The following is a 19,695-nucleotide window of genomic DNA, read 5'->3' as shown; positions in this document are numbered from 1 at the left end:
ACAGGTCTACAGCACTCCTGACACACAGGCTTATAGGACAGTCTAGCCACTGTCATAAATAGCAGAACAAAGTAACACTAGAGATAATCTGATGGCGAGAGGCAAGCGCAGAAACCCAAGCAACAGAAACCAAGACTACATGCCATCATCGGAGCCCAATTCTCCCACCAAAACAAACATGGAATATCCAAACACACCAGAAAAGCAAGATCTAGTTTCAAAATCATATTTGATCATGATGCTGGAGGACTTCAAGAAAGACATGAACACACTTAGGGAAACACAGGAAAACATTAATAAACAAGTAGAAGCCTACAGAGAGGAATCTCAAAAATCCCTGAAAGAATTCCCGGAAAACACAATCAAACAGTTGAAGGAATTAAAAATGGAAATAGAAGCAATCAAGAAAGAACACATGGAAAAAACCCTGGATATAGAAAACCAAAAGAAGAGACAAGGAGCTGTAGATACAAGCTTCAACAACAGAATACAAGAGATGGAAGAGAGAATCTCAGGAGCAGAAGATTCCATAGAAATCATTGACTCAACTGTCAAATATAATGTAAAGCGGAAAAAGCTACTGGTCCAAAACATACAGGAATTCCAGGACTCAATGAGAAGATCAAACCTAAGGATAATAGGTATAGAAGAGAGTGAAGACTCATAGCTCAAAGGACCAGTAAATATCTTCAACAAAATCATAGAAGAAAATTTCCCTAACCTAAAAAAAGAGATACCCATAGACATACAAGAAGCCTACAGAACTCCAAATACATTGGACCAGAAAAGAAACACCTCCCGTCACATAATTGTCAAAACACCAAACGCACAAAATAAAGAAAGAATATTAAAAGCAGTAAGGGAAAAAGGTCAAGTAACATATAAAGGGAGACCTATCAGAATCACACTAGACTTCTCGCCAGAAACTATGAAGGCCAGAAGATCCTGGACTGATGTCATACAGACCCTAAGAGAACACAAATGCCATCCCAGGTTACTGTATCCAGCAAAACTCTCAACTAACATTGATGGAGAAACCAAGATATTCCATGACAAAACCAAATTTACACAATATCTTTCTACAAATCCAGCACTACAAAAGATAATAAATGGTAAAGCCCAACATAAGAAGGCAAGCTATACCCTAGAAGAAGCAAGAAACTAATCGTCTTGGCAACAAAACAAAGAGAATGAAAGCACACAAACATAACCTCACATCCAAATATGAATATAAAGGGAAATAATAATCACTATTCCTTAATATCTCTCAATATCAATGGCCTCAACTCCCCAATAAAAAGACATAGATGAACAAACTGGATACGCAACGAGGACCCTGCATTCTGCTGCCTACAGGAAACACACCTCAGAGAGAAAGACAGACACTACCTCAGAGTGAAAGGCTGTAAAACAACGTTCCAAGCAAATGGTCGGAAGAAGCAAGCTGGAGTAGCCATTCTAATATCAGATGAAATCAATTTTCAACTAAAAGTCATCAAAAAAGATAAGGAAGGACTCTTCATATGCATCAAAGGAAAAACCACCAAATGAACTCTCAATCTTATATATCTATGCCCCAAATATAAGGGCAATACATATGTAAAATAAACCTTACTAAAGCTCAAAACACACATTGCACCTCACACAATAATAATAGGAGATTTCAACACCCCACTCTCATCAATGGACAGATCATGGAAACAGAAATTAAACAGAGATGTAGACAGACTAAGAGAAGTCATGAGCCAAATAGACTTAACGGATATTTATAGAACATTCTCTCCTAAAGCAAAAGGATATACCTTCTTCTCAGCTCCTCATGGTACTTTCTCTAAAATTGACCATATAATTGGTCAAAAAACGGGCCTCAACAGGTACAGAAAGATAGAAATAATCCCGTGTGTGCTATCGGACCACCACGGCCTAAAACTGGTCTTCAATAACAATAAGGGAAGAATGCCCACATATACGTGGAAATTGAATAATGCTCTACTCAATGATAACTGGTCAAGGAAGAAATAAAGAAAGAAATTAAAAACTTTTTAGAATTTAATGAAAATGAAGATACAACATACTCAAACTTATGGGACACAATGAAAGATGTGCTAAGAGGAAAACTCGTAGCGCTGAGTGCCTGCAGAAAGAAACAGGAAAGAGCATATGTCAGCAGCTTGACAGCACACCTAAAAGCTCTAGAACAAAAAGAAGCAAATACACCCAGGAGGAGTAGAAGGCAGGTAATAATCAAACTCAGAGCTGAAATCAACCAAGTAGAAACAAAAAGGACCATAGAAAGAATCAACAGAACCAATAGTTGGTTCTTTGAGAAAATCAACAAGATAGATAAACCCTTAGCCAGACTAACGAGAGGACACAGAGAGTGCGTCCAAATTAACAAAATCAGAAATGAAAAGGGAGACATAACTACAGATTCAGAGGAAATTCAAAAAATCATCAGATCTTACTATAAAAACCTATATTCAACAAAACTTGAAAATCTTCAGGAAATGGACAATTTCCTAGACAGATAACAGGTATCGAAGTTAAATCAGGAACAGATAAACCAGTTAAACAACCCCATAACTCCTAAGGAAATAGAAGCAGTCATTAAAGGTCTCCCAACCAAAAAGAGCCCAGGTCCAGACGGGTTTAGTGCAGAATTCTATCAAACCTTCATAGAAGACCTCATACCAATATTATCCAAACTATTCCACAAAATTGAAACAGATGGAGCCCTACCGAATTCCTTCTACGAAGCCACAATTACTCTTATACCTAAACCACACAAACACAACAAAGAAAGAGAACTTCAGACCAATTTCCCTTATGAATATCGATGCAAAAATACTCAATAAAATTCTGGCAAACCGAATTCAAGAGCACATCAAAACAATCATCCACCATGATCAAGTAGGCTTCATCCCAGGCATGCAGGGATGGTTTAATATACGGAAAACCATCAACGTGATCCATTATATAAACAAACTGAAAGAAGAGAACCACATGATTATTTCATTAGATGCTGAGAAAGCATTTGACAAAATTCAACACCCCTTCATGATAAAAGTCCTGGAAAGAATAGGAATTCAAGGCCCATACCTAAACATAGGAAAAGCCATATACAGCAAACCAGTAGCTAACATTAAATTAAATGGAGAGAAACTTGAAGCAATCCCACTAAAATCAGGGACTAGACAAGGCTGCCCACTCTCTCCCTACTTATTCAATATAGTTCTTGAAGTTCTAGCCAGAGCAATCAGACAACAAAAGGAGATCAAGGGGATACAGATCGGAAAAGAAGAGGTCAAAATATCACTATTTGCAGAAGACATGATAGTATATTTAAGTGATCCCAAAAGTTCCACCAGAGAACTACTAAAGCTGATAAACAACTTCAGCAAAGTGGCTGTGTATAAAATTAACTCAAATAAATCAGTTGCCTTCCTCTATACAAAAGAGAAACAAGCCGAGAAAGAAATTAGGGAAACGACACCCTTCATAATAGACCCAAATAATATAAAGTACCTCGGTGTGACTTTAACCAAGCAAGTAAAAGATCTGTACAATAAGAACTTCAAGACACTGAGGAAAGAAATTGAAGAAGACCTCAGAAGATGGAAAGATCTCCCATGCTCATGGATTGGCAGGATTAATATAGTAAAAATGGCCATTTTACCAAAAGCAATCTACAGATTCAATGCAATCCCCATCAAAATACCAATCCAATTCTTCAAAGAGTTAGACAGAACAATTTGCAAATTCATCTGGAATAACAAAAAACCCAGGATAGCTAAAGCTATCCTCAACAATAAAAGGACTTCAGGGGGAATCACTATCCCTGAACTCAAGCAGTATTACAGAGCAATAGTGATAAAAACTGCATGGTATTGGTACAGAGACAGACAGATAGACCAATGGAATAGAATTGAAGACCCAGAAATGAACCCACACACCTATGGTCACATGAATTTTTACAAAGGAGCCAAAACCATCCAATGGAAAAAAGATAGCATTTTCAGCAAATGGTGCTGGTTCAACTGGAGGGCAACATGTAGAAGAATGCAGATCGATCCATGCTTATCACCCTGTACAAAGCTTAAGTCCAAGTGGATCAAGGACCTCCACATCAAACCAGACACACTCAAACTAATAGAAGAAAAACTAGGGAAGCATCTGGAACACATGGGCACTGGAAAAAATTTCCTGAACAAAACACCAATGGCTTATGCTCTAAGATCAAGAATCGACAAATGGGATCTCTTAAAACTGCAAAGCTTCTGTAAGGCAAAGGACACTGTGGTTAGGACAAAACGGCAACCAACAGATTGGGAAAAGATCTTTACCAATCCTACAACAGATAGAGGCCTTATATCCAAAATATACAAAGAACTCAAGAAGTTAGACCGCAGGGAAACAAATAACCCTATTAAAAAATGGGGTTCAGAGCTAAACAAAGAATTCACAGCTGAGGAATGCCGAATGGCTGAGAAACACCTTAAGAAATGTTCAACATCTTTAGTCATAAGGGAAATGCAAATCAAAACAACCCTGAGATTTCACCTCACACCACTGCGATTGGCTAAGATCAAAAACTCAGGTGACAGCAGATGCTGGCGAGGATGTGGAGAAAGAGGAACACTCCTCCATTGTTGGTGGGATTGCAGACTGGTAAAACCATTCTGGAAATCAGTCTGAAGGTTCCTCAGAAAATTGGACATTGAACTGACTGAGGATCCAGCTATACCTCTCTTGGGCATATACTCAAAAGATGCCTCAACATATAAAAGAGACACATACTCCACTATGTTTATCACAGCCTTATTTATAATAGCCAGAAAATGGAAAGAACCCAGATGCCCTTCAACAGAGGAATGGATACAGAAAATGTGGTACATCTACACAATGGAATATTACTCAGCTATCAAAAACAACGAGTTTATGAAATTCGTAGGCAAATGGTTGGAACTGGAAAATATCATCCTGAGTGAGCTAACCCAATCACAGAAAGACATACATGGTATGCACTCATTGATAAGTGGCTATTAACCCAAATGCTTGAATTACCCTAGATCCCTAGAACAAAGGAAACTCAAGACGGATGATCAAAATGTGAATGCTTCACTCCTTCTTTAAATGAGGAAAAAGAATACCCTTGGCAGGGAAGGGAGAGGCAAAGATTAAAACAGAGACTGAAGGAACACCCATTCAGAGCCTGCCCCACATTTGGCCCATACATATACAGCCACCCTATTAGACAAGATGGATGAAGCAAAGAAGTGCAGACCGACAGGAGCCGGATGTAGATCGCTCCTGAGAGACACAGCCAGAATACAGCAAATACAGAGGCGAATGCCAGCAGGAAACCACTGAACTGAGAATACCTCCCCCATTGAAGGAATCAGAGAAAGAACTGGAAGCTTGAAGGGGCTCAAGATCCCAAAAGTACAACAATGCCAAGCAATCAGAGCTTCCAGGGACTAAGCCACTACCTAAAGACTATACATGGACTGACCCTGGACTCTGACCCCATAGGTAGCAATGAATATCCTAGTAAGAGCACCAGTGGAAGGCGAAGCCCTGGGTCCTGCTAAGACTGAATCCCCAGTGAACTAGTCTATTGGTGGAGGGCGGCAATTGGGGGAGGGTTGGGAGGGGGACACCCATAAGGAAGGGGAGGGGGGAGGGGGATGTTTGCCCGGAAACCGGGAAAGGGAATAACACTCGAAATGTATATAAGAAATACTCAAGTTAATAAAAAAAAAGAAAGATTAATCATGATAATATTTATTTGACCTCTTTTGTTACATTAAAAAAGAAACATATTTGAAATAAGTTATTTGTTGTCATTGATTTTTGGAGACAAAAGAATTCAGCTAGCAGCCAATCTCTGTTCAAAGATTCATATTTCATTCATGATCACATTTGAAACAACTCCAAGTGTTTTCTTGGAAATTTAAATTGAAAATGTGGGAATTATTTTAATTAGGTTCTCATTTCCTTAAGATTTATTTGCTTTGGAAAGAAAGGTATTTGGGAAATATAGGAGAAGAAAGATGTAACACTATTGATTCTAGCAAATTGTAAGTAGAGAGTATTTCATTAGATTGTATGGCATTTGTAGCTTATTTTTTTCAGAGCTGAAGACTGAAACCAGGTCTTGTGCTTGCTAAGCAAGCAGTCTACCACTGAGCTAAATCCCCAACTCCAACTTCTGACGTTTTGTAATTCACATAATATCCTAGTGGAATTAGAACCTTACTGTTCACATACATAATAGGGATTGTTGGCAGGTGAGTGTGGGGGAATTACATGTCATGTTTCCTCAGACTTCTTAGGTTGAGGTAGGATTAGCTATTACATTTTTGAAGGAGACTCTATGTAGAGCTCACTCTATCCATGTTATTGGTGCCCAGTTCTTGTCTGGGTATCTTTGTGCACTCTGAAGGCTGATGCTCTCAGAGAGTTTTTCTCGGCTCCAGTCTGGACCTCTGCAGAAGTAGCTGCTTTATTAATCTGAGTAAGCACACATAGTCCTGAAGTGCTGCTTCTCTGGGGTTCAGCCAGTTGCTCCTCTTTTGCTGCCCTGAATAATAGACTTCTCATCCACATTTTAATCTGCTTATACTATAATAAAAATGGTAATTTTGGCTTTTAATTTTCTAGGTAAATCTTTGTTCTATTAACGTTAAAAGATATATGTGGTATTAGCAAAAAAAAAAAAACTCATTTGGATAAATGTTCTCATTTTTGCCTTACTATTGAAAGTAGCTCAAAACATTATCTCTTTTGGAAGTTATTACACTCTTTTGTAATGCCCTCACATGGGAAGAAACTGATTTACAATCTGTCTCAAAAAATTGGCTAAAGACCTGTGGATACCAGGAAACTAAAATATAAATATACTCGGATTTTCCTAATTAGTAATTGCCATTTTTCTGCTGTTATTATGCTGATTTAAAAAAAAAGTATAGTTGTTTTTTACATATAAATCATGTATACATAAATTATGTCTCTATATAATATTAACTATAGCTTTGAAAAAATTTAAACCTTTATCTTCTTCTTCACTGAAGACTTGTAAAAAGTAACAACTGTGTTGACACTTAAATTTTGCTTTGATTCTTTTCTCTTGTCACATTGATTTTCTTAATTGTTCTTATAATAAAAACAACATTTCAACTGGATAGTGGTGGCACATACCTTTAATTCCCACACTTGGGAGGCAGAGGCACACTGATCTTTGTGAGTTCTAGGCGTGGTCAGGATAATCAAGGCTATACAGAGAAAACCTGTCTCAAAAAATAAAAACAAAAAGAAAAACAAAAAAAACAAAAAACAAAATAAACTAAACAAAACAACCACAAAAAAACAGCAATTTAAATATAAGTTATATAGCTTTGTAATACTCCTACAAAATAGTTTAAAGATTGTAAAGTATCTATAATATTTTATTGTTCAGAAGTTGTAAGATTTTTGAGTCTTGAAGGAAGCAAAGTGATTGTTATTTGAGTTTAACTTATACAACAATGTCTGATTAGAGAGAAAGTTGAGACTTGGTAGAATTCTAAATTTTCATTTTAATCTGTACATATGACTTCATATTGATGCTATCAGTGAAAACCAATGAATTTATTACATTGACATATTTTAGCTGGAAAAGAAAAGGCAGAAGAAATGAGCAGACAAATAGACAATAAGGCCTCATTTCTACTATATCGTATTTTGGGAGCAGACAAGACTATATACGAGTCTCTTCAAAGTCTTTTATAGTTCACCATAGTAAGAATACTCATCAGCTGTTGTTGCCACATATAAATGCACCCAAAATTTTGTAAATTAAATGATTGTAAATTGTTCTTGCTGGAAACACTTTGGGTCAGCTGGAAATTCACTGGAGTAGGTTGAACTCATCCAGTAGAACTGCTTCTGCCCTGTTTTATTTGTGCTTAACTCTTACATTTCAATTGGGAGTGGGGTTGTTTCATGGGTGTTAATTCTAGAGCCCCACCCCATGAAGCAAGCCTTGGGAAGGGAATCTCCTCGTGTGGCACTGAGGAAAGCAAGTCCTAAGGCACAAATACTTTTAAAGCATCTTTTCTTGCTGTCTAAGAAATCCCACAGCAGGACCAAAGGAAGCCTGCCCTGCCTAATGCAAAAGCAATCACCAAACCCAGCATCAGTGAGGCAAAGAACACTCTTGCCTTGGGAATGGAGAGCTGAAAGGAACGATATTTCAGCTGCAGCCAGACCTCTACATGGAAAACATTCCAAATTGACTCCTTAATTGGCAAGGTCTTAACCATAATTTTGCAGAATAAACACATTAGCAGTGTTTCCATTCACTAGTAGCAGAATAATGGAAGTTAAGATAATATATGCTGGGTGATGATTTCACTGCCAGTAAAGTTACAGGGTGGTGATTATTTATTCTCAGGCAGTTATTATTTTGAAAAATATGTCTTCTATGCAGGTGTGGTAGTTCATGCCTTTAGTCCCAGCACTTAAGTGGCAGAGGCAGACACATCTCTGAGATGGAGGCCAGCAAGGTCTACAGAGCGAGTTTGACACAGAGAAACCCTGTCTCGAAAAACCAAAATATATATATTTCGATCTAGTAAATCCCTTTCCATAACTAGAATAGGAAGAGAACTTGGGGAAAGCTAAGACATGATTATGGCATTCTACAGTAAGAAAATGAAAGCATGTAACAAGTTTACAGTAGATTTAGCAGCTGCAGGACATGAAACATCACATGGTAGCCTGACAAAGGATAATTCCATCACCTGGAGGAGTAGGCCAACCAGCCATACTTGGGAAATTTAAGGGTAAGAGAGGGGTAAATTTACCCCCTATCTCAGGGGGTAAATGAAGATGGATGTCCCTGATCAAAGACCAATAACATTGTCCTCTGGCCCACAGAAGACAGACTGTGCCCATGGCTAGACATTACTGGAAGTATTTACATGTACTAATAGCAGCCCTGGATACGAAAAGGAGAGCTAGGCAGGTCTAAAGGTGGCGTTTTATTGAGAAACATTGCAATTGTGGAAAAGTGATTATTATTCTTCTGTGTTTGCAACTCGACTTACAATAGTAACAAAGAAATGAGGGCTTATAGCCAAGCAGTTAAGGAAAGGAAATTCCTAAAAGGAAACATTGGATTATAGACCCTGTCTAAGCCAGCCTGGCAGATTCTTGCTGAAGACAGGTGTAAGTGCTCCGATGAATGTTGGGTTTGCACAGTCTAGACTTACTTAGAAAGATGATTGTTAGGACAAGGTGACATAGACCCCATGTACAAATTACAAGAGCTAGGACTGTGGCCTGGAGAGGTTAAAGAAACTTAGCTAAGCAAATCAAGGAGAAAGTCTTTGAGAGAGACAAACACTTGACTTTCATTTTATAGGGAAGGGAATTAAAGCAGTGGTTAAGATATTTGCCCAAGCCCCCCAGTTAGGAAGTAGAGGAACCAAGGGAATGAATATGCATAAAAGATTGAACTTCAAAATCCACACTACCAAATGGATAACAGTGCTAGAATTCACTTCAAGGACTTGTGATCATTTCTGTTGTACTAATATTCTTTGTAAGCTTGCCAAATGCCCTGAGTACTACCCAATGTCACAGTGTTAAAATCTAGGTAAACAATAGAGAACCAATCAGATAGGGTGTTGTGGTTTCATTCTATGTTACAGAGCTGTGTTTGAGAAAGCACAGAAGTACAGTGAGCAAGAATAATGCAGGTGTGTTTATCAGAAGATATACCCATTTCCTGCTTCCTTGTCCTAATCACCACATCCACTGAGTGCCAAGCCAGGAACTTGCCAGTCACACTAACAGCCACAGCATTGGTTCAGGCAGTGTGGAGTCAGCTCCAATATGAAAGTAAGTCCTCCCTCTGCAAGGGAATACATTATCTCTGAATAACGGGAAAATAGAGACATTAATGCTATTTCAAGTTGGAAATGATTTAGCTAGTATGTTTAATTTGCCTAGCATTATGATCTTTGTACATTTTTATTTCATTTCTAACGTATATGTAATGGGGGCTCTGTGCTTGCCGTTATCTGCATGTGATATGAGAAGACAACTTTGTGCAGTCTGTGTTCACCTCCATTTTAAGTGGGGAGGGAGATACATACATACATGTGTGTGTGAGAGTTTGTGTGATATATATATATATATATATATATATATATATATATATATATATATATATATATATATATATATCTCAAGTTCCAGAAGAATATATATATATATATACATATATATATATATATATATATATATCTCAAGTTCCAGAAGAATATATATATATATATATATATATATATATATATTCCTGGATTTGCAGACAGTTGTAAGCTGCCATGTGAGTCCTAGGAAATAAACCCGGATCCTCTGGAGGAACAGCCATTGCTCTTAACATCGAGCCATCAGTCTAGCCCCAATAAAATACATTTTAAAGGTAGTATTGGAAAAAATTAGGAAGTTGGCTATTGTGCTAATAAATAAGACATGTCATCTATATACCTCTTAGAATCCAGTGGACAAAAAAATGTCCACACATTTCACATACACATGTTGGGGATTTACAACAAAGTCTTGAGCATGCTAAGCATATCCTTATACTCAGCTATGCTGTGGAGTCTTCAGTGATACTCTGAATAGTATGCAATATATGGTTTTCATTGAAACGTTGAAAGAAAATTTGTTTTGTACAATAAAATAGTGCTTCTGTTCTATTTAGTGGAAAAGAAAAGAAAAGTTTTATCATCACCTAGTATTTTACTGACACATAGCATTTGCATTTGAGTCAGGCAGGCTTCTCAGTGCTTAGTACATATTTTTAATGGCTTTGAAGGATATCCTAGAGCATATATTCTTTAAAGGCAAATTTTTTACCTGTTTACACAAGGGGAATCAACACTTACCAAATAAAGTGAAATATTATCACCTACTCAACATATTTAATCTCTGGTACAGAAAGACTAAAGCAAAGTGATACAAAGTGTAGAAACTGCTGGGTGGTTCTTCTTGTCCCTGACACTTACACACACACTATTCTGTTTCCTATATCAAGAACTTCACAGCTGGGTGTGGGTGCATAGCTCAGTAATCCCAGCACTTGAGAGCCTGAGTCAGGAGGATTTTGAGTTTGAGGACAGCCAAATCTACACACCAAGACCCTGTCTCAAACACCTCCCCACCCAAGTCTTCCTCCTCAAACAAACACAACTCAAAAGATTCTAATTGGTTTTTTTTTTCTAATCTCCCACCTAATTTTGCATTGCCTACAGTAAGGTTTAATTACCTTCCTCTTTCAATTTAACCAAGTCCTCTGCCAGAAAGAATTTTAAAGAAGCATTTGAGTGAAAAGTCCTCATGTGTCAAGAGCTGAAACATGGTCTTGGGATAATAGACAGAGTAGGCCTGGCTTACTTTGCTCCCTTATGAACTGTGCTACCCTGAAAGAGGCACTCATCTATATTATAGGTTTATAAATGTGAAATACCCGTCTTTTGCTACCTGTAAGATTTACCTTCTGTGTAAGACTCCTGTTTCTGAGTTTGGTTGGTTGAGCTCCGTGGTGTGACACAAGCATGTAGAAAACACAAGTGAAATACCAGAGAATGTCTCTCTCTTCCTTTAATATTTTTATGAATGTGAACGTTGAGCTTGGATGTATGTCTGCACCATGTGCGAGCCTGATGTCCTCAGAGGTCAGAAGAGGATAAGGAACCTTCTGGAACTGGAGTTCTAGGTAGCTGTGAACAACCATATTGATGCTGGGAATTAAACCTGGTTCCTCTAGAAGAACAACCAGCCATCTAAACACTGACCCAATCCCAGAAAGGAGCTTTGTCTTGTTTTTAGCACACTTCTGGCGAACTTCAGTAGATCAGAGGTTGCTTCAGTTCCCATCTGTCACTCTGCAGAGCAATTTGTAAGCACAGGTGCCACTCTGCTAGATGATAAATTTGGAATTTAGTCATTTCCTTTGGAATTTCTTGTTTTTTAAGGAATTATCATTGTATATTTTTAATCCACCCTTTGTTGAATTTCCTCTTAGTTTTTTTAATTTGTTGAGTTCTTTACATATTAGGTAGAATTCATCTGGTAGTTTTTAAAATCTGGAAGTTTTTATAAATAAATATTACCCGAGAAATGCTGTGGAGACCCATGCCTTTAATCCCAGCGCTAGGGAAGCAGAAGCAGGTGTATCCCTGAGTTTCAAATCATTCTGGTCTACAGAGAATTCCAGGTTGGCCAGGGCTACAGAAAGAAGCTTCTGCTGCAGCTTTTCTCCTAACGTGGCCTTTAACAGGCAAAGTTTAATTTATCAATATTTCCTTGTATGAATGACTCTTTACCAAGGCCTTGTTCTTAAGATTTCTTTTCTTTTCTTTTCTTTTCTTTTCTTTTCTTTTCTTTTCTTTTCTTTTCTTTTCTTTCTTTTTTTTTCTTTTTTTTTCTTTTTTTTTTCTATCTCGGTCTTAACATTTTTATTGGTGTCCTATTTTCTTGTTTTACAGGTAAGTCCATAATCTATTTTGATTGAATTCCCATGTAAGTTCTGAAATAGTCAAAGTTTCTGTTAGATCTCTGACTGTCAGTTTTGAGTAACACTACTGTTATTGCAAAGAGCTGTCTCTGCTCTATTGAATGTCCGCTTTAAAAGTCAATTAGGCATTTGGGGGGCAGTGGGGCCCATTCCCAGATTCTCCCTTTGTGTTTCTTTTTTGCCAATACTGGAAAATGTGTATTAAATCTCAATTTGGTAAGAAGATTCCCCATGCCTTTCTATTCGTTTCCAGGTTGTTTTGTCTCTTTTAATTTCTTTGCATTATTTTCCTAGTTTTAGAATTATATTATATTTAGAATTATATATATATATATATATGTTTTTCCCATTTATTATTATTTTTTTAACTTAATACACTTTACATCCTACCCACTGCCACCTCCTCATCACCCCTCCCACATTCCTTCTCTGAATTCCCCCATCCCTTTTCCTCTGACAATTAGGGTTCCTCCTGGATTTCCCCCTACCCTTACACGTCAAGTGTCTAAAAGGCTAGGCATATCCACTGCCCCTGAAACCAGACATGGGAGCCCTGTTAGAAAATATCCCACATGCAGGCTACAGCTTTTGGGAACACCCACCCCAAGTTATTCAGGACTGATATGAAATCCAGGCTGCATTTGTGCAGGGAGGCCAAGGTCTAACCTGTGTATGTTCTTTCATTGGTGGTTCAGTCTGTGGGAGCTTCAAAGTTCCAAGTTAATTGCTTCTGTTGGTCTTTTTATGGTGTGCCAGTCCCCTCTTGGTCACCAAATCCTTCCTTCTAATTCTTACATAAGAGTCCTCAAGTTCTGCCTGCTGTTTGTCTGTGGGTACCTACATATGTCTGAGTCAGCTGCTCGTTGGAGCCTCTCTGGTGACAGCCATGCTAGATTCCTGTCTGTAAGCATAACAGAGCATCATGAATGGTGTTAGGGATTAGTGTTTGCCCATGGGATGCATCTCTAGTTGGGCCAGTTATTGGTTGGCCATTCTATAAGTCTTTGATCCATCCCCTGTCCCTGCATTTCTTGAAGACAGGAAAGATTTTGGGTCAAGATTCTTGGATGGGATGGTGTCTCTGTTGTTCCATTGAGGTTCCTGCCTTGGCTACAGGAGGTGGCCTCTTTGGGTACCATATCCCAAATGCTGTGAGTAACAGCTAAGGATGCTTCCATTGATCTTGGGGACCTCCCTTATCCCAGGTCTTTCTCATCTTAGAGTTGCCCATGCCTACCCCTGTCAATTGCAGTTTTCCACTCATTCTCCTGTCCTTTTGGCCATCCCTCCTTCTCCTCCCCACACCTGTTCCTGAATTCCCCCCCATTTCCCTTCTTATCCCCTTTTCCACCCAGTTCCCTCCCTCCATCTGACTCTAATGACATTTTTATTCCCCCTCTATGTGAGTTCCAAGCATTCTCCATTGTGCCTTCCTTCTTGTTTAACTTCTTTGGGTTTGTAGAATGTACCATGAGTATCCTGTATTTTATGGCTAATATCATTTATTAGTGAATACATACCAGGCATGTCGTTTTGGGATTGGGATACATCAATCAGGATGATACTCTCTGCCCATTTGCCAGCAAAATTCATGATGTCTTTTTTTTTTCAATAATTGAATAGTATTCCATTCTGTAGATGTACCACATCTTCTGTATCCATGCCTCAGCTGAGGGTCATCTAGGTTCTTTTAGCTTCTGACTATCATGAATAAAATTGAGCAAGTGTTTGTGGGATGGTGGAGAATCTTTTGTTTATATGCTCAGGAGTGGTATAGCTATGTCTTGAGTTAGAACTATTCCCATTTTTCTGAGAAACCTCCAAATGGCACTACCAACAGCAATGGAGGAATGTTCCCATTATCCACATCCCCACCAGCTGTGTTTTTATTGATGTGAAGGTCAAGTCCAGATCTCACACAGGCAGAGCATTGCTCTACCACAGTACTGCTCCCTTAGCCTCTATGTATGGTTTAACATAATTTCCCGGAATTATCGTAGACATATTTTAATGGTACTCCATACTCCAAGAATTCCTTTTCACTTTAAATGTCAAAGGGGATCAGGGAAGCATTCTGTGAGGTACAACAGTGTGTAAATAGAATTGCTATTTCCCTTTTCCTCTTTTATTCTTAGTACTGGTTAGCCCCATTCTATTTCCAATTACGTAAGTGTACAAGTCTCCTGTAAACATAAGTTTGGGAAGAGACAGAGTCTGGATTCCAACTCAAATCTAAACCATTTATTTTTTTTACCTCCTGTCTCTAGGATTGTATTATCTTTAACTGTGAATGAAACTGAGAATGGCTGCTTTTCATACTCCAAGATGAAAATTGTCATAACCTAAGGAGTACCATGTGCAATCATATGTGCACATAAACTTACTGATGACCAGTGACAGAGCACCCATACTTCTGACAGATGAGAAAGTTGTGTCCTGTAACTAATGGGCATTGAGAATATGGTCAGTCCAAGTGGATTTCATGCACTTAGACGACCACAAATCATAGCTTTTGCACTGGGGAGAACCAGCTGCTGGAAGTCATGAACTCATGACCGCTGGAGCTGTGCCCACTATTGCTGCCTGTCATTATGAGAATTTCAAGCAGCATATAACTAGTCAGAATACAGGCTATAATTTCCTCTGAGGTCATACAGATTTACATTATTATATGTTGCAGATTTTCTGTCTATTTCTCAGAGAACAGTAGTAATCTCAAAAATCAGTAGTTTGATCTGGGGGACTATAGGACAAAATCCAATTTTTTTTTTAGGTGAAAACCTTATGCATAATTCAGCTTACTCCAAAGCTTGGACTTTGAAAACAATGTCTGCCCCATTTTACTTTTCATCTAAATTTGGGTTGAAAAGTGTTTATTATCAGAGTGGGTGACTTTTGAGAGACTAGACACCCTTCACATGCAGACCCTTTAAGCACCCATCAAAAAGAGATGGATTGCTATTTGGTGCTCTGGTTTCCTACCTTTCACTTCTCTCCCTTCTTATTTCACTTTCATTCCTATCATGGCTATGGCTCCGCAGCTCTTATGAAATTTATATTTATTTTAAACTCAATAGATGTCAGTTCTATAAATTAGTTCCATATATTATGCTTCAAATTTGGCATATGTGTAACAGAGAGACTCCTCTGGTAGAATAGCAATGATTTGATTTACTGTGATTCTTACCATTACTGAAGTGGACTAGCAGGGTAACCCAAGGAAGAATAAGGTGTAATTGCTTGACTACAGTGGTGGTCGCATCCTTCCAGGACATCCTCTCAATACCAAAGAAGGAGGAGGACTTAAAGGAGGAATATTCTTTATTAGGGAAATAGGGAAGATAAAAAATGAGAGCAAAATGTAGCATGGGTGCATCATTGGAATCTGAGGTAAATATTACCTACTCTGGAATAGTCTGTGAAGATATTTAAAAGCCAGTACATCTACATGTGTTTCTCCTACAACTTTCATAGAATAAATGGGCTTAGAAAGAGGAAGTTGCTAACACCATCTTAACAATTGTATTATAAAGAGAAGGCAAAATTATAAAAATACAGGAAGATTAGTATACTGTGTTTTGTTTCAGTATTAATTTACTTTCTTCTGACAACAATTTATATTTATTTCTTCAGTAACTAATAAAGAGCATCCGCTTTCAGTAATAAGACTTGATACTACTTATGCTCACTAGACTAACACCAGCGTGTGACTTACTGAATATATGCCTGTTATTCTGTGCAAGTCCTCACTTACTAGTAAGCTGGTTAATTTATTATTATTATTATTATTATTATTATTATTATTATTATATTTCCATTATGAGAAATGAAATAAAATGTGTGGATTACATGACTTAACATACACATTTCATTTTAAAGGTTTCTAATTTATCATCAAATATCTTGTCTTTTAATCTCTATATTCATCTTATTTTTTAAATATTGAAGACTGGATTTCATTCCATTCCTGAAATTGCTTTATTTTTGCAAACCTTGGTAGATAAATTGTGAGCGGGTTTTAATGACCCATGAAGCTGGTAATACCTACTACTTAGCTGACCTCTGAAAAAATTCAAACATACCTAGATAACAAATTATGTGTTAGACACATAGAATTCAAATTCAGTGTTCTAATATAAATATTTAGACCAATATGCTTCTGAAGAAAATTCTTATGACTTTTCAGGACTTTATTTCTGTGAAGAAACAATATCATCACAGCAATTCTCATAAAGGAAAACATTTAATTGGGGCTGGCTTACAGTTTCAGAAGTTTAATCAATTTTCATGGTGTGAAGCATGACAGAGTACAGTCAGACTGACACTGAGAAGGAGCTGAGAGTTCTACACCGTGATACACTAGGAACATAAGGAAACTGTATATTACACTGGGCCTGGAATGAACATATTAGACCTAAAAGCCTGTCTCTTCCACCAAGGACACACCTCTTAATAGTGCCAGTCTCTTTGGACCCAGGTTTCAGTCTGTTGGGCCAAACCTATTCAAATAACCACAGTGATTATAATTTAAACCTGAAGATTGTTTCCTATCCAAACAGAGACTTTCTGTTCTGTTCTTTCTTTTCTTCCTCCTCTCCCTCCTTTTTCCTTCTTCCTCATCTTCCTCTATTTTCTTCTTTTTTTGATAGATCCAATTAGGATCACATGCCTTTACCTCCTACTAACTGTCTAAAAAAACGCTAAGTAAGTGATATGCTGGTGTATATTTATTTAATAAACAAGCTCTGGTGTGGGAGTATAGATTGAGAACACTGGGTTGTAGTGTTTCTTGATTTCTTTGATATAAATTTTTCCATCAGACCCAGTTTTTGCCACTGACTGTTGCATGTGGAGTTGAAAGAAGATGTGCAGTGGAGCAGCAATACACAGTGTCATGCAGATAGAATGTATGCAACCTGGAAAGGGTAGAGAACAACACAGTTTACACCAGGAAGAAGTGATAAATTGTGAGTGTCTATTATTTTAACATATACCTAGGTGTAAGTTTATATGCCTTACCATTTAATAATGATTGTGTCAGCAAACAGTTATGTATCTTATGAGATAAGACATACTGAATCCAGTTGTTCTAGACCTGCAAGGTATCAGTTCTTTCTGACTGTGCAATTCTGGTGTCAGTAAATGTGTGAGCATTTATTTGATTAAAATAATGATCCTAAGGACCAAGAAGGCATTCAGAAATCAAGGCCTATGTCTCTTCCAATGTTATTTCAAATGGTTACAAACTATCTTGTGTGTTGTCTTATGTCTTATAAACCCTATATAAACAACATTTTTTTTCTTTTTTTCGGAGCTGGAGACCGAACCCAGGGCCTTGCACTTCCTAGTCAAGTGTTCTACCGCTGAGCTAAATCCCCAAACCCAACAACAATTTTTTAAACATAACACACTTTTATACCTTAAACCTTTTCAAAAATGTCTTCAACCTTGAATGACATCACTTTATCCTCCTAGCATTCGCACTATTGTATATTTCTTTTTCTAGAAATATCACAAATGCTGCGGGCATCCATTTCCTTCTGTGGGAAACTCCCATTCTCCTTGATGTTTTTGCAGCTCTTTGTAGTTCATTTGAACTCAGCTTCACTTATGTAGCAAACTTCTGTTACTCAGCAAATTATCAGTTACCCTGGTATCATTCCATACTCAACTCATTAATAACTTTAAAATGATCTGTAAATACTTGTTTAATAGGACAAATTGTGGAGAATGCATGAGACAGTATGAGAAACTGACCAAAATTTAAAACTTTTTGAGGTTAGATGATGTGATCATTATTTTTCCTGGTAACGCAAAACCAGTTTATTGGATATCTAGCCATATCTTGGAACTGGAGAACATCATGGGGACTCAAGAAGTTACCAGAGGAGGATTTCAGAGAACAAATGGCACTCAAAACCAAAAAGTTCAAATTGTATAACTATGTTTACAAATTATTTTATTCTGATTTGATGTGCTTTATTGTGTTCTCAGAATAAAGCCAAATGTTTCCAGCATAAAGACAGATTAGTCTTTGTATGGGTGATGCCTCAGTTGGGGGAAGCGGGGAGGGAATGTCATGTATCTCTGTAGCTTGAGGGAAGCTTGGCTCCATAAACATAAAGGGCAAGTAAGTGCCTCATCACAGCCTCTGTTGTGTTCTCAGCTCTTTCTCTGGAGTCCTCTGTGCTCCTGAAGGCTAAGCATTGATGATCCAGTGTGTGAAGGAGGCTCTAAAGTAAAAAAACACCCCAGGTGCTCTTGGAGAGAAAGTGGTGCAGGATCTTCCTGTGGTTCTGCATTGTTTTTTTCTCCCAATCTTTTACCCTAAGCTGTCACCTAGTATTAGAAGTTTAAATTTCATGTTTAGACATCCAAAGAGTACACTGAAATGTTGCAGACCCTTACTAAACATTTGTATAATTTTGTTTATGGTTAGTTCAATGATTGTAATGGCACATCAAAGAAGTCATATTTCTTATTAACCATTGTTTCACAATGATTCTTTTAAGGATGTTTATTTTAACAATTTGATTTCTTTCTGGTGTTATGAAGAATCTACCTTTACTAAGGAACTATAATTCAATCTAGTAATTTTTTCTTTCCTTTTGCTTTTCTCTCCTCTTTCTCCACAATGAGGTCACTCTGACACCATGGTGTTCTCTTACATGCGGTCTTCTTTTGTATCATCAGTTCCTGCTATGCCCTCATCTGGGATCTCAAGATGGACTGGGGTCTCTTTGATAAGAATGCAGGAGAAAACACTTTCCTCTGGGAATAAATTGTATACCCTCAAAAAGCATGTATGGAATATTCACACTTATCTTAGATATATCTGCAGTTAGGTCATACAGCAGTACTGACACAGGTCTAGTTAACTAATATGATTACAAAACAATTATCCCAGATGCCAATATAGCTCGAAAACACCTTATCTTGTTTTTCTGCTGCGTAGTAAATGCAGTGGGACATTTGTTAGAAGTGAGTACCAACCCAATTAGAGTGGGAGAAAAAATATATATGTTATATGTTGTATATAATGTATTTTATATATAATATAATATTTTATGAATTTACTGGTATATTAGAGTTACAGGACTATGAGATGCTGAATTTTAAATTAAAAG

At 37.5% G+C, this 19,695-nt stretch overlaps 1 pseudogene; it reads left to right on the top strand.

Moving 5' to 3' along the window:
- Positions 1 to 19,355, top strand: part of LOC134484512 (solute carrier family 53 member 1-like) — a 78,276-nt pseudogene extending 58,921 nt beyond the window's left edge.
- The last annotated feature ends 340 nt before the right edge of the window (positions 19,356 to 19,695 follow it).

This window comes from Rattus norvegicus, chromosome Y (assembly GCF_021556685.1).
Source record: "Rattus norvegicus strain SHRSP/BbbUtx chromosome Y, alternate assembly SHRSP_T2T, whole genome shotgun sequence".
NCBI classification, from domain to species: Eukaryota; Metazoa; Chordata; class Mammalia; order Rodentia; family Muridae; genus Rattus; species Rattus norvegicus.
The sequence above is the reverse complement of the archived record's forward strand: the minus strand, read 5'-3'. Positions and strand labels throughout refer to the sequence as shown.